Source organism: Astyanax mexicanus, chromosome 17 (genome assembly GCF_023375975.1).
Source record: "Astyanax mexicanus isolate ESR-SI-001 chromosome 17, AstMex3_surface, whole genome shotgun sequence".
In the NCBI taxonomy this organism is placed as follows: domain Eukaryota; kingdom Metazoa; phylum Chordata; class Actinopteri; order Characiformes; family Acestrorhamphidae; genus Astyanax; species Astyanax mexicanus.
The window spans coordinates 620334-636496 of record NC_064424.1 but is presented as its reverse complement, the minus strand read 5'-3'; the positions used below and the strand labels follow the sequence as shown (position 1 = coordinate 636496).

At 36.5% G+C, this 16163-nt stretch overlaps 1 long non-coding RNA gene across 1 annotated transcript in view; it reads left to right on the top strand.

Moving 5' to 3' along the window:
- Positions 1 to 5706: 5706 nt before the first annotated feature.
- The window catches only part of LOC111197429 (uncharacterized), a 55114-nt gene continuing 44657 nt past the window's right edge, over positions 5707 to 16163 (top strand). The window contains exons 1-2 of the long non-coding RNA XR_007425212.1: positions 5707 to 5902; positions 6655 to 6799. This is a non-coding gene — a long non-coding RNA (uncharacterized LOC111197429). The remainder of the gene's footprint in view (positions 5903 to 6654; positions 6800 to 16163) is intronic.

Below are 16163 nucleotides of genomic sequence, written 5' to 3'. Positions count from 1 at the left end.
CAGAACCAGCTGATTTTCTCCTTTAAAATGACCATAATACACTGTTTTTTATCGATTTTATCATTAAAAACAGTGTTTTCTAAGTGGAATACATTTTTGTTCTGGTTTTAAACTCATACTTAAGGAAATTCTTAAAATTAAAAGAAAATTTATGATGCACTTTTAGTTATTACCCTGCACTTTTGCAAGGTTTTACATATATATATATATATATATATATATATATTTATACAGCACCTTTCACAACAGTCATTCAAAGTGCTTTACAAACTAGTAAATACACAGAGAAGTCAAATAAAAAAAACAAGGTAAAAGAATAACAATAAAAATGGAAATAAAAATAAAATAAGAATAAAGCATGATTGATTCAAACATGATTAAAACTAAGAGCAGTCAAATTAAAAACATTTCGGTGTAAAACGTCCATAAATTGTCCATATAATGGGCTTTGCATTAAATAATTGCATTTACGTAAAACATGTGATTACTCTTAATTGAAGTGTTGGAAATTATTATAGATCATTTTAAATTATTAAAGTTATTAAATGCATTTTTTTGCTTCATAAAAAAATCCAAATTGGAGGGTTTTCCAGCATAAAAATCACGTTTAACCCTTTCTTTTTTTATCTTGTGCTCCCTGCTCTGCTCTCCACTACTCTGCTCTGCTGCTGAAAGCTTGCTTTAATCTTCAGCTTCTACACTTTTCTCTGTTTTCTTCTCTTTTACTCTCTTCACACTTACTAATCCACTTTTAGTCTGCTTCCTCTTTGCTCTACACACCTATTAACTCACTGGCAGGCCCCAGTCTGTAAGGATTGGCAACAGGACTTCAGCCAGCATCACCACCTACACCGGCACCCCACAGGGATGTGTCCTCAGCCCCATCCTTTACACGCTGTTTACCCACGACTGTGTCGCCTCACACAAGGACAATATCATCCTGAAGTTCGCTGATGATACCGCGGTGATAGGACGCATCACTGGCGGAGATGAAGCGGCCTACAGGAGTGAGGTGACCAGGCTGGTGTTATGGTGCGAAGACAACAATCTCGCTCTCAACACGGTCAAGACAAAGGAGCTGATAGTGGACATGAGAAAGGGGAGGAGACCTCATCAGCCACTGTTCATCCGGGAACTTGAAGTGGAGGGAGTGAGCAGCTTCAAATACCTGGGCGTCCACATCAGTCAGGACCTCACATGGACAATAAACACAACGCAGCTGGTCAAAAAGGCTCAACAGCGGCTGTACTTTCTGAGGAGACTGAGGAAGTTTGGGATGTCTCCCAAGATCCTCAACAACTTCTACAGCTGTGTGATCGAGAGCCTCCTGACCAGCTGCATCACCGTGTGGTACGGCAGCACGACTGTGGCAGAGCGCAAACGTCTGCAGAGAGTGGTGAAGACTGCTGAGAAGATCATCAGGACTCCACTGCCCTCCCTGCAGAGCATCTACCACCACAGAGTCCACAGGAGAGCTGCATCCATCCTCAAAGACTCCACCCATCCCCAGCATGGACTGTTCACACTTCTGCCCTCAGGCCGGAGGTACAGAAGTGTAAAATGCAAGACCACCAGGTTAAAGAACAGTTTCTTCCCCACGGCCATCAGACTCTTGAACACACCTAAGGAATGACCCTGCCTTCAGACTCTAAACACAACTCAGGAATAACCCTGCACTTTACTTCAACATGTTTACATTGCAGCCGTCACTTTACTGTTAATCTTTTTTTAATATATATAGTTAATGTCCATAACTGCATTATTTCGCACTTGCACTTTTTTATACATTTCTTTGCTTAAGTAACTTTTATTTTTTTATGTCTTTGACAATTAGTTTAATATTTATAACCTTATTGTATTTTTTTGCACTTTTTCTATCTTCTATTTGGCATTCTTGGCGAAGAGCAAAGAAAGAATTTCATTGTACACTGAAACCCGTTTCTGTACTGTACATATGACAATAAACTCTTTGAATCTTGAATCTTGAATTTGAATCTTAATCCACTCTCAGTCTACTTTTATAGACTTTTTCCTCAGGTTTGCTGGATTAGCTGTTTGCTGCTGCAGTTTGTTTGTGTAAGTTTCTAATTTCAACTGAAACAAGGTGAGTGCTTTTTTTCTCCATGGCTTCTGCTCAGGTTTACACCTGTTTAGAGTGTGGCATGTTTAGCTTAGATCCCTTATCCACCGATACTGGTAACAATAGTGGTATTTGTACTAAGTGTGAGATAGTTAGCACCTTGGTGGATAAGGTGAATAAGTTAGAGCTGCACGTCCGGGGTTTAATAAGGGATAGACAGCAGGATTCACTGTTAGCAGCCCCGGGTGTCTCAGGGAGAGTTAGTACCCCCTCGACTCCGGCCTTAGAGCCCTCACAGCGGGGCTATCAGTTTGTGAGGTTAAATGATATGTCTTCCAGTTATACCAAGGTAAGATATGGAATTCCACAAGGCTCTATATTAGGACCGTTATTATTTACATTATATATGCTCCCACTGGGCAAAGTTATTAGAAAACACAATGTGAATTTTCATTGTTATGCGGATGACACGCAGCTCTTCATATCAGCCAAACCTGATGACAGAGTGAGATTAAAGAAAATCGAGGATTGTGTAGAAGATGTAAAATCATGGATGTCGCACAACTTCCTCCTATTAAATAGTGATAAAACAGAAGTTCTCCTATTAGGCCCCAAAGCTGCTAGAAATAAATTATCAGACTTAATGCTAAATCTGGCTGACTTCTCAGCCACCCCTGGTTCAACAGCTAAAAACCTTGGAGTTATTACAGATTCAGATCTAGCATTCGATAAACACATATCTAATGTTACTAGAACAGCTTTTCTACACCTCCGTAATATTGCCAAGCTAAGAAATGCCCTATCACTGCATGACGCAGAAAAATTAGTACATGCCTTTATTACCTCAAGGCTAGATTATTGTAATGCGCTACTGTCTGGATGTTCCGGCAGTAACTTAAATAAACTTCAGCTAGTTCAAAATGCTGCAGCCAGGGTCCTTACTAAAACTAGAAAATTTGACCATATTAGTCCAGTACTATCAGCACTGCACTGGCTTCCAGTCAAATTCCGCATAGACTATAAAATTCTCCTGTTAACGTATAAAGCCCTACACGGACTCGCTCCTGAGTATTTACAAGACCTCATCTCCTGTTATGAACCACCGCGATTACTTAGATCTCAGGGTGCTGGTTTATTAGTAGTTCCTAAAATTCAGAGGAGCTCTGCAGGAGGAAGAGCTTTCTCTTATAAAGCGCCTCAACTCTGGAATAATCTCCCCGAATATGTTCGGGACTCAGACACAGTCTCAATCTTTACGTCTAGACTGAAAACTTACTTGTTTAGTTTAGCTTTTGGTAATTAATGTTTTTCCCTTTAGATAAGGCTGCAGATCCAGGGGTTCATGGACAGAGGGAATTGTGGTAAACTGAGATGCTGGTGCTGTTGTTCTCCCACTGCACACGGTCACTCAGGTTTGTGGACGGTGGAGTGGGTGGATGCCAGTGTTTCAGGGAGCCTCCATGTCTATGTTACCTTCTGGCTCTCTGCCTTTAGTTAGGCTGTTTTATTCAGTTCTGCCGGAGTCATTAGATAATCACACTCTGATACTGTTTTATATTCTCTGTTTTACATAAATCCAGTCAAAACTAATTCCATCTCTCTGCCTTCCTCCGAGTTACTGACTGCCCACCTGTCTGACCCGATACTGAGGGATGTTGGACCCTCAGGCTCTCATGTCCTCTGTCTGGCCAGACTGGAAGTTTCTGAAGTCAGCTCTTCTCCATCCACCACCACAGATCAGCTGCTCATCATCCATCTTACTCTATAAGCCATTAGTGGAGCTGCTATACACCTGAATATATAAAACCTATGTGGATGTATAAAAGACTTTTTAAAATTAATTTAAAAGCCATTTGACCAGTGGTAGGATGGTCCCCCCTTTAATGTGAGTCTTGGTCCTCCCAAGGTTTCTTCCTCCTCCTGCAGCTCTGAGGGAGTTTTTCACTGGGGGTTCTGTATTATGTATTTTCTATGTTTAATGTTTTGCCTGATTCTTTGTCCTGTAATCATGTTTCTGTAAAGCTGCTTTGTGCCAACACCAGTTGTAAAAAGCGCTATACAAATAAATTTGATTTGATTTGATTTGATTTGTTGCACCGAACACTAAATGAGACTAACTGTTGTTCATCAGAATAGAGAATAAATCAGCCAATAAGTTTACAAGACAATGAAAGATTAGCTTAGCCCCGCCCACTTCACTGGAAAAAAAAACGGCAGCTCAGGCATTAGAGTGTGGCAATAAGAGCTTATTTTTGCATTTTTAATGTGATTTATAGTTTTTTTACTGTGTATGAATAGTTTCTCACATAAAACGGTCAATATCAAATAAAAAATAAAAATGTTAAACACAGGCTTCCAATACAATAGACATTTATTAATTAATTTTAATTTAAGGATTTAACTGGACTTTATATTAGAGTATTTGATTCTCATTTTTTGTGCATTACAGGCAGAAAACAGCAGTTTTATATATTTCTTAAAATATATATTTTCCATAACTGGAATATAACTTAGGTCTGAAAGGTTTAAGGTCATTCACAGTATCTCAATCAATCAGACTTTAATTTGACTAGGCCAAAAAAGTTTCTATTGCAGCTGTTTTTATATTAGTAATAATTTTAGAGGATTTTGTTTTCCGTCCATCTTTTTTACTGTATTGCGATCAAGTTTTAAATGAGTTCAAGAAGGAAAAACACTTTTTTACTGTTTACTACATAATTTTATATGTGTCCCTTAATCGTTTTTATGTTTTTAATATTAATCTACAATGTAGAACATAAATAAAATAAATAAATAAAGCATAAAAACACTAAATAAGAATTAAGGGTGTGTCCCATTCAGCCTGAAATTCTTACTTCTATTGTTCTTACAGCTCATTCGTCCCACCCTCACTATATCCACACACACCACACACACACACACACACACACTCTGTGGTGGGTGGAGGTGTGTGTGGTGGCGATGGTAACACAGGGGGTTAAGTGATAGCGCTTAAGGTATCCATTAGCTAATGGGTTGGTGCAAGTGTGTGTTCACCCCCCCACTCACACACACACACTCACACACACACACACACACACTCACACACACACGCACACTCACACACACACGCACACTCACACACACTTAACCCCTGGGTGTACACCCCTCCTCCACCCCTCTATCACTCTCTCTCTCTCCAATGCAGGCGGTGATTGATAGATGAAGAAGTGTAAATATAATGGGCGGAGACACGCTGTAAAAAAAAAAAAAAGAAAAATAAATTATATATATATATATATATATATATATATATATATATATATATATATATATATATACATTTTTTTATTGTATGGCAGCAGGGGTTCCAGATATATACCATTAAAAAATAATCAGTTTATAACCAGGGTTATAAACCAGAGTAACATAAGTCTGAGTGTTTAATAGATAAAAATCTATATTTATTATTTCTCTTCTTTTCTATCATTATGTATATATGTTTTTTTTAGCTATTTAGTTATTTATTTAGCTATTTTTCCCCTTGCTCTATTGTTTTTGTTTCTTGTCCCTGATAGACAGTCATTTTATCAAGTAATTTTCCTATTGGTTGATACTGAACCCAGCCGGCCAATCGGGTGGCGGCTTGTAGAGACGTGTGAGCGCGCGGGAGTTCACCTGCTGTAAAACAGAGAAAAAACAAACAGTTTTAAACAGTTTTAAAGTTAAAAATAAGTGATAACAGCTGATTAAACAGCTTTAATAACGTGTCTCCGAACAGACAACGCGAGGTGGGAAGACTTTAAATCGACGAGCGACAAGTTTATTACACTTTCAGCACTGGTGAGCAGCAATGCTAATGTTGTGTAGATTTATACTGTAGAAGCTAATGCTACCTCTGTGTATATATGTGTTTGAATTTAAATAGCGACAGTTTAAGTGTTTTATGTTCAATGTATATGTTTAAAACTGTTAGAGTGAACAAATAGTGAGTTTTGAAGGATATATATATTATATTTGTAAAGTTTTTGAGAGTTTTGGGGCTTTGTGCTGCAGAAATTTACCCTGTTTATACTAAATAACGCTAATATTTTATTTTCGGTGCATAAATGTTGTAAATATAGTGGTTAAATGTAATTATTTTGTGTGAATACTGCAAATAATGTACATATGTTAAAAGGCAACTAAACCCCCAGATTTTAGCTGACTCCACCCTCACCTTAAATAGGTGGGCACTGGGTGATGTATGGGTTTAGGGGTGGGGCAGGAGGGAGAGCTGATTGGGCTGAGCAGTGTGCCTCTGATAAGCAGGTGTGATATGTTTTATTACTTTAAAGAAACACATTTCAGCTATTAAGGAAAAAATACGATTTATGGTTTAGTGCCTCTTTAATCCTGTTTATGCTGAATAACGCTAGTATTCTTATTTTTCTTAATGTATAAATGTTATAAATATAGTGGTTAAATGTGATTGTTCATTTTGAACATTGGAAATATTGTACATATGTTGTTTGTGAACTACATTTTGTTAAAAATACTCTTTATGTTTATTATATGGACTCTGAATTAATAATATTGATATGGCCTTTTTATAGATCAGTTTTTTTGATCGGATGATCAATTTGGACCAATCACTTTGATGGCGAGCCTCCCAGACCCCTAACCTAGAGGGGTTTCTACGTTTTGTGGACGACCTTCAGACTGACCCCTGATTCGTTGAGTTGAGCCGTGGTTGAACAGGTAAGAGGAAAAATTACCTTAAAAAAATTAATGGAGTAAAATTAGTTATATCACCTGTGGGCATAAAAAAAGAAAAGAACATTAAAACACACACACACACACACACACACACACACACACACTCTCTCTCTGTATTGTTGTTAAACTTTAAATTCATTTCTAATTGGTATATTTACACTGTTCTGAGTTATATTGAACATATTGAATAATTGTGTAATAGTTTAATTTATTTTTCTATTTTCTTACCTGTTACTATATTTCTACTGTAGCATTTGAGTATATATTTATTATATATAAACAGATATAATTATTTCGTATGTACGTTTGTACGTAATGTACGCATTACAGATACAAAATGGTATGGTAAATTATTGTTTTTTTGTTTTTTTCTTGTTGTTTTTAGTTTTTTTGTTTTTTTAAGCGCTTAGGTGCTTTTATCTGGGGAGCTGTTTACTTGTGATAAACAGATACTGTGTGTTTTTAGCTTATTTTTAAAAGAGGTTACAGTCTGAGAACATCTCACACCTTCTGAGAGATTACAGTATTTCATCTTACTGCAATATATAGAATCTTAAAAAGCTGCTTCCCCATGTTTTAGTTCTGATTCAAACCAAAAAATCTATATTTTCAAACTTCTTAGTTCATCTCTGTTGTTAAAAAAATGTTATAATGTTTGTATTAACCCATAAGAGCGCAAACACAGTTCTGAATATTGACCATATATATATATAAATGTTGAATATTAACAATATATAAAATTCCTAATTTAATCAGTTAAATGAATTAATGTGTTGAATTAATTAGTGTTGTAATAAAGAAAGAATAGTTTAAGGTTAAAGTCTCCGTGTAACATAAACAGTTGTACAATTACAATTACAATTTAGCGGGTTGTATTTTAAAATTTTGCTATTAAAGCGTTTATTTGAATGGTTAAATGGTTGGAACAGAGTTGTAGAAGCTAAAATACACGTTTTAAAAGCTAAGAGCTAGTTTCATTTCATCTGAAGAAATAACACTAAAGCTCTTTTACATTGTGTAAATAAAATAGTTAAAATAGTGATGATCTCAGGATGATCAGTACTTAGGAACTTTATTAATGAGTTAAAGTGAAGGACAGCTGTATTTGCTGAACTTTACACTGATTTTTGAGATCATAACTTTTTTTTTTTGCTGCCAAAAATAATATATATAATACAGTAAAACAAAATATTTGCTATTTTTCACAGTTATGTTCCTGATAATTGACAGGTAAAAGCTGTTAAACTGTTAAACCCAGCGCGTGACAGCCTGAGGGGCGGAGCTACTGTTATTATACCTTAATTGCTGCTCCGCCCCCTAATTACAGTGACAGGTGTGCTGCTGTCTGGGAGGATGATGATGAGTCTTTTTAAAGTGGTTTTCCACTAAAACCGAGACACGCAGACCAGTACAGACACCTGTTACATATATTCATACTGTAATATATATATATATATATATATATATAGATAGATAGATAGATCGATACTTTTTTTATCCCGAAGAAAATTTAGGCATTCAGCAGCAACAACACAATACAATAAGAAACATATTCAAACATAAAAAACACAGAAGAATAGAAAAAAAAAAAAAAAAAAATATATATATATATATATATGTATATATAAGGGCATGAAAAACTTTCTATACAAGGTAAGAATCGCACTGTAAACGGAGCAGTGCAGTAGATGTTGCTAATGATCATTAAATAATTAACAGAGCAAAGTGCAAGCTGCAATGACATAACTGTAACTGATGTGCCATATAAATATACATATAAATATAAATATGCATTCAAAACAAATATATTTCTGTAAAGTGAGTATGTGAATACCCAATCATGAGTAAAGTGTACTTGAATGTAAGTGATGTTGGGGAAGTGATAGTGAACCGGTCACAGTACCTGTCAAATGTTTAGACACATTTTCTCATTTAATAGCCTATCCTGATGAGTGCCAGTTTCATCATCATAAAGTTTTTGGTGGTCTTTGCGGTGACTGCACTTGAGGATACTTTCAAAGTTCTTGAAATTCTTAAGTATTTGTTGTATGAGTATGAGTAGTTGTTGCTTCTCATAATCTGGATTCGAACATTACTTAAATATTCACTATTCACTGTATACCTGTAACTCTACCTCTTCACTACTTTACTTTAACTGATGCTCTCAAACACTTTATTAAGAGACAAGAAATTCAGGTAATTAACTCTTCTACAATATACAACAAATATTATGGGACATTTTTATTTTTTGGTTTGTTTGTAATTAGTCCTGTAACTATGACTACATTATCGTTACGACTTATCGTTCAATAAATGTACATGACCTCAATCATTTTAATAATCGTGATATCATCCGTTGATTAGCCCCGCCCTCCTCTCCCACACGCACCCCCCCATCCCAGCTCTATATAAAAAAATTGCAACCAAAAAATAGAAATAAAAAACAATAATTATTCTCACACTGCGTATTTATTAAAAAAAAATATATATATATATATATTGGTCGTAAAATGCCCAAAATATTGTTTTTTCGCAATAATTTCTGGGACAACATATCGTTCACATTATTACACATTATTGTGACAGGACTATTTGTAAGTAGTTGTTACGGGTTATTTTTGCAGTTTTAGGTGAAAACGCAGGTGAGGGCAGGTGACGGGACAGGTGTATGACATCATCAGATTAAAGCCGAGGCAGGAAGCAGATGGAACAGGAAGTGGGACCTGGTCCTGAAATGAGACGCTCCAAACAATGACATCAGCGTTTAGCGACATATGCTAACTATTGATCCGCCTCCTCTCAGCGCATCGCCCCAATCATCTAATCTAATCAACACTTTAACAGAAAAGCTTCAGATCCATCTAAACTCAATTCTGTTCTCCTCCATCTGCTGCAGAAAAACCAGAGCAACACTTTATACCTGAACAACCAATTAAAACATGCCTGGAGATCAACAATTTTACATATTAATAAAAAATGCGTTTATTTTTATGTCGCTTTTTATACTTAAAGGCAAATTAAAATGCTCTACATAAAGAAAACCTAAAACTCAAAGTGAGAACAAGTTTAAAAGAAGGTTGTTAGAAATGAGATGAATTAAAAGAATAAAAAGTGATGCAAACTAAAAATACAATATATAACATTTATAACAAACTTTACATTTATTTAATAAGAATATAAGCAATACATTTAAGACATAATACAGAAACAATAATTACATAAAGCGACAAGCTCTTAATTATAATTAAAAGAATAAAAAGTAATGCAAACTAAAAATACAATATATAGAAGACATTTAAAACAAAATTTAAATCAATATAATAAAAATATAAGCATTACAAAACAATAGAAACAAGCTACAAGTGTCACGTCTTGGCCTCGTCTCGTGTCTCTGTGTGTCTTCCCCACGTGACCTGTGCTCCCCTGTGTCTCCCGTCTCAGTACTTTTCCACCTGTGTCTAATTTGTAGCTCCGCCCCTTCCCCAGGTGTTTCCAATTCTAGTGTGTTTTATGTTACTATAAATAGCCCTCCTCTGCCACCTTGTCCTCCGTCGGTCTTTGCACCTTCCTCTGTCGTTTGTCTCGCCACGTTTACTATAGTTTGTTCATGGTTTCGTTACGCTCTATGTATTTCTTGTATATTTCTAGTCACGTTTCTTGCCTGTTTGTTTCTTTGTTTATTTGTATATATTCACGTATTTATCCTTTGTACATATTCCCTTACCTTGGTTTGTACTTATCTGTTTAGTTTAGCTCTTTGTTTGTTTTCCCTGTTTGTTTATGTATATATATATATATTCGTTATTCCCCTGTTTGTTTGTTTGTTTACTTGTTATTTATTAAAGTCTGTCTTACCCGCATTTACGTCCGCCTCCCGTCTGGTTCCCGCGTTACAACAAGCTTTTCATTATAATTAAAAGAATAAAAAGTAATGCAAAATAAAAATGACAAAATATAACTTTTAAAACAAAATGTAAATTAATATAAAAAGAAGATGAGCAATACATTTAAGACATAATACAAAAACAATGTTTAAATAAAGCAACAATGCCAAATTTTATAATGAAAAGAATGAAAAGTGGTGCAAACTAAAAATACAATATATAGAAGACACTTAAAACAAAGTTAAAATGATCTAAAATCAGAATATAATAATACATTTAAGACATAATACAGAAACAATCTAAAAAAAAAAGCTACAATAAATTTATAATTAAAAGAATGAAAAGTAATGCAAACTAAGAATAGTGTAGAAAGCGCGGGTAAATAATTTATACTAATCACATCCGGTATTCACACAGATAATACACGGAATAATAGTAATATCTAATTTTACAGTTCTGTATCAATTTAATTATTAGTTTAGATTAGTAAAGATTGGTGTCAGAAGTGGCTCAGTTAATGCTGTGTTTAAGCCCCGCCCACTAGATAGCAGTGTTGTTAGATCACACTGCTCTGATTGGATAAAAAGTAAACTTTTCTTTTATTCAGGTTTTATAAATATTATCTAAAATTTTATTTAAAAAAATGCAATATCACTCAATATTTAAAAGTTAAAAATAAAGTAAATGTATAATGAAGTGATCCAGACTATGAATTCCAAATGTAATCAGTTAAATACATTAGGCGGTTGAGGTATGTGTTTTTTTTTTTTTTTTTTTTTTTAGTATTGTAATAAAATATTCCCTCTTCTTCCCTCATATTAAGGTTCTTGATGTAAAATAAATGACCCAACAACAATTTAACAGGTTTTATTTTAATATTTTGCTGTTTATTTGTGTTTATTTGAATGGTTAAATGGTTGAAACAGACCTGTAGAAGCTAAAATACAATTTTTAAAAGCTAAGTTTTATAGTTTTATCTAAAGAAATCAGTTCAGTTAGCTGTTTAGAAATCTGGGAAATCTCCAGAGTATTGATTTCTACTCCTCCTAAAATCAAAGTCTTGGGTTCTCTTTTACAGTCAGTTCTCCTGCAGGTGTGGAAGCTGTCCGCTCCCTGTGCTGTGTGTACGGTCACTTGATTGGTTCATTTTGTAAGCTACCGCTTATACATATACTGTTGCTTCCCTTTCCATCAGTATATCCATCAGTCAGTATATATGCTAATAAAGCACGCTGTGATAGGACTGGAGCGAGGGTACTGTAATCAGTACTAAGCGCAGCTTTGTGGAGTGAGTGCAGGTATTGACAGCATGGTGACACGCCCACGGCTCTGGATACTTCGGTTTATTGGCTGAAGGTCAGCTTCTGCCCGCCCACACTGGCAGATCTGAGATCTTGCCCCTCCCCCACGTGTTTCCACGGCGATGATGTCATGTCGTGGCCCAAACACACTAAATAATTGAGATAATTACAATCCCATGATGTCACCTTGAGCCCCTTAAATATTTGATGAGGCGTTTCCTGTGGGTCACGCGGGCCCAGCGTGAACCTTAAAGCCACCGTAAAACTTGCGTTAATGGTCTGGAGACCCTTTAGCACAGAACGATAAATCTGCTGTCCCTCGCTTTTGTTCTCTCTCTATTTCTCTCTCTCTCTCTTTCTCTCTTTAATTCTGTTCATCTCGCTCTGAGTGTCTCTTTCTTTGTTCTTGTTCTGTTTAAATCCAGGCACACAGTTTTTGATTTAACCCTGATTGTTGCACCTTCTGTTCATTTTCCAGTCAGAAAATTTTTGTCAAATTGTTTATGAATATCAGATGAATAATTTTAAGTACATTTGAAATAAAACCAAACACAAATAATTCTTTAACTTCCTAATTGAGCTCCTGAGCTGATTGGTCGATACAGAAGATACTAGGGCTGGGTTTTGTTTTAAAAAAAATGTAATACTGGTAATGATACTATAATTTGAATTCTGTACCAATACCCAAAAAATACTTTTATCAAACGATACCTTTGTCTAAATTGCAACCAAAAAATAGAAATAAAAAACAATAATTATTCTCACACAGCGTATTTATTAAAAAAAAAATTATATATATATATATATATCTTTCTGGATCTTGTTGGAAAGAACAGTGAGCACAGTAGTTTTTGTGACAATTTATTTAGGGTTAGTCGATTAGTCGATATAATCGACAATGTCGATTATTTAAATTTGTCGGCTACAAATTTCATTGTAGACTAAACATTTGTAAGAGTTTAAATTCAACTTAGTTTGTGTCTCCAAAAGTACCCAAACACAACAGATTTTATATTTACTTACTAAATATCAGTACTTTCCACGTATGAACAGCATTCAGATATTTACATGCCTATTAAATCTCATGTTCAGCTGTTTTTAATCTTTTAATAAATGGAGAACATGGCAGAAATAATCGTTGACTAATCGACTAATCGAAAAAATAATCGTCACATTACGACTACTAAAATAATCATTAGTTGCAGCCCTGCTGTACTATGTAGTATGTATGATTATAAATAAGGAGCACTGACAATTTTTGGGAAAATTAGGGCGTTTTTACACCAGCACTATTTGGTTCAGTAAAGCTTTAATGCGGTTTAATTGATCAGGTGTGAAAACAATAATCACACTCGGGTTAAGATCAAAAGAACCAGATCGAGAGGAGATGCTAGAGGAGATGATCTTGGTCCCAATCGAACTCTGGAGCGGTTTACTTGTAGTGAGAACGTGATCCGGTCTCTCAATATGACTCAGATATTAAATAAAGTCCATTTAAGTTAAACTGCTGATAAAGTGCAGTTTAATCTGATATATTAGCCAGAAAACACATCATAATTATGAACAAATGCTGCTCCATGCTGTTTACACGCACTGTCTAATAGTGCGAAAAATACAGTATTGAAATTGATCAGTAAACTTTAGGGCTAATTCCCAGCACTAACAGATAATAATAATAATTTTATGATTATGATTCAGTATTTCCAGATATAACAGTTCAACTCTCCTCTATAAATCTGTATTTCCATCAGTCCAGTTCTCTGCAGTGGGTGAAGGAGCAGGTCTTGCCCAATTCTCACCCCGGCAGCGTGGCGTTGGCCTGAACAGCCTTCTTTTTTTGGGGCATGTACCGTTCTTACACAACACCACATTCATCCCGGATCAGAACACGCCGAGCGGGAGGAAGCCAAAGGCAATACGAGCCGAGCCGAGGCCCGAGCGCCCGGTACCGAGGTCCAGCGCCTTCAGGAGATTGTGCAAGTTACAGATTTATTCAGAGCAGTTTATACCGGAGGAGACGTGAGGTTTAATCCAGAGTCCTGCGCTGGTTTGCTGTATTCAGTGCGGTGGTATTTAGTGCCAGATATTGACCAACCGCGCTCCAGAGTGAGACGTTGTTGTGGAGGATTGTGACATCCGACTCTTGGCCCCGGTGTTGCGTCTAAGCGGGGGTTCGTCTTCCAGCAACGCGGTTCCTGAGATAACACTGCAAATGATGATTTCGATGATTTCAGAGAAAATAAGACAGGCGAAGGTCACGCTGTTGTTGTAGTTGTTGCAATAAATAAAGCTCTGGCATCATCATCTCTCTCTGGCACTGGTTTAAATTGATGATGACATTTTTGAGGGATTTACTTTTAGGGTTTTATTTGTGGTGTTATTATACATTAATACGAAAACGTAATTCAATTTTTCAATTTTTAAAACAATTGAAAGGAGGCTCTAGTTTAGACTAGACCGTTGGATCCTCTGTTCTGGATATAAGATGAGATTGAGCCGGTTGGGTTTGGAGGTTCTAGATCAGTGGCCTCAAACTCAAATTTTATCTGGGGGCATGTCGCGGTGTCGTATCTCCCGGCTCGCCGGTGGGCGTGTCCGTGTGGGCGTGTCCCTGTGGGCGTATCCGTGACGTTTTTTTAAATTCAAATAAAGCTACAGATGTAGTAAATCAAAAGTTTAAGATTTTAAATTTTTAATCAAACTCACTGTGATCTATAGTTCTATAAATCCATATTCCACCGTTTTCAGCTTCTTTTCTGTGGTTAAAAGGCAGCTGTTCTGTGTGTGTGTGTGTGTGTGTGTGTGTGTGTGTGTGTGTGTGAAGTCGCTGTGTGCTGTTTCCTGATTGGCTGGACGCAGCGCTGCAGCCAAATTCATTTGAATGAATTTGAGCTCTGCTGAACTTTTTGCCAGAAGGCGGGGCTGCGCTCAACGCAACCCAGCATGCACCACGACATGCAGAGGCTCTCTCCATTTAAATGAAAGGGAGAACTAACATTTAATTTCAAGTAGTGGGTCACAAAATATCGTTCTGCGGGCCGCAATTTTTACATTTGAGACCCCTGTTTTACAGGTTCTGTATGGATCCTGCAGCACATTTACCCACAGATGCTGCTACAGCTGGGCCTATAGATCTTGTAGCTCTACCACTCATTTTGTTGCAGTAGTGTATTCAGTGTTTTGTCATATCACCAAGAGTATAATTATCTCCAAAAATACCATACAATATGTGTGTGTGTAAATATATATCTGAATATATCTACACTGATGGGCGTGGTGGTCTGGAAACGAGGTGACACAGACACAGTCGGTACTAGCCTAGCATCACATAGGCTCATCAATAGCTCCTCCCACTCCAGTTTAAACTGCCAACAATGATCTGTACTCTCTACCGTACTCTCTCTCTCTCTCTCGCTCTCTCTCTCTCTCAGACTCCGGCTGCTGATGGAGAAACAGCAGCATGACCTACTGTACTCTCTCTCTCATGTATATATGTATGTATATATACCACCTACCTCAACTGTTATATTGCCCAGGAGGACACTAGGCTAGCATTAATGGTTAAAAAAGCGAAACTCTCATTCTTTCTCTCTTCCTCTTTCTCTCTCTCTCTCTGTCTCTCTCAGACTCTGGCTGCTGATGGAGAAACAGCAGCATAGCCTGCTGTACTCTCTCTCATATATATATATATGGTGTATATATATATATATATCCACCACCTACCTCAACTGTTATATTGCCCAGGAGGACACTTGGCTAGCATTAATGGTAAAAAAAAAAAGCGAAACTCTCACCCTCTTCCTCTTTCTCTCTCTCTCTCTCTCTCTCTCTCTCTCTCTCTGTCTCTCTCTCAGGGTCCCGTGGGAAGGGTCCAGGATCAGCATGGGGATTTCATGAGCCATTCATCACAATGAAAACACTTAAAACACATGCAGGCCCTCTCCCATAATCACTCAACATTCATTTGGCGGCCCCCGAGGCAGCCCACAGCCCCGATAACATCTGCATGTGTGTGTGGAGAGTGAGTGTCTGTGTGTGTAGAGTGTGTGTGTGTGTGTGTGTGTGTGTGTGGAGAGTGTGTGGTGTAGGTCTGGTGACAGTATTGTTATAGTATTATTATAGTACAGGTTGATTTTTTTTAAAAGTTTTTATAGAAATTGG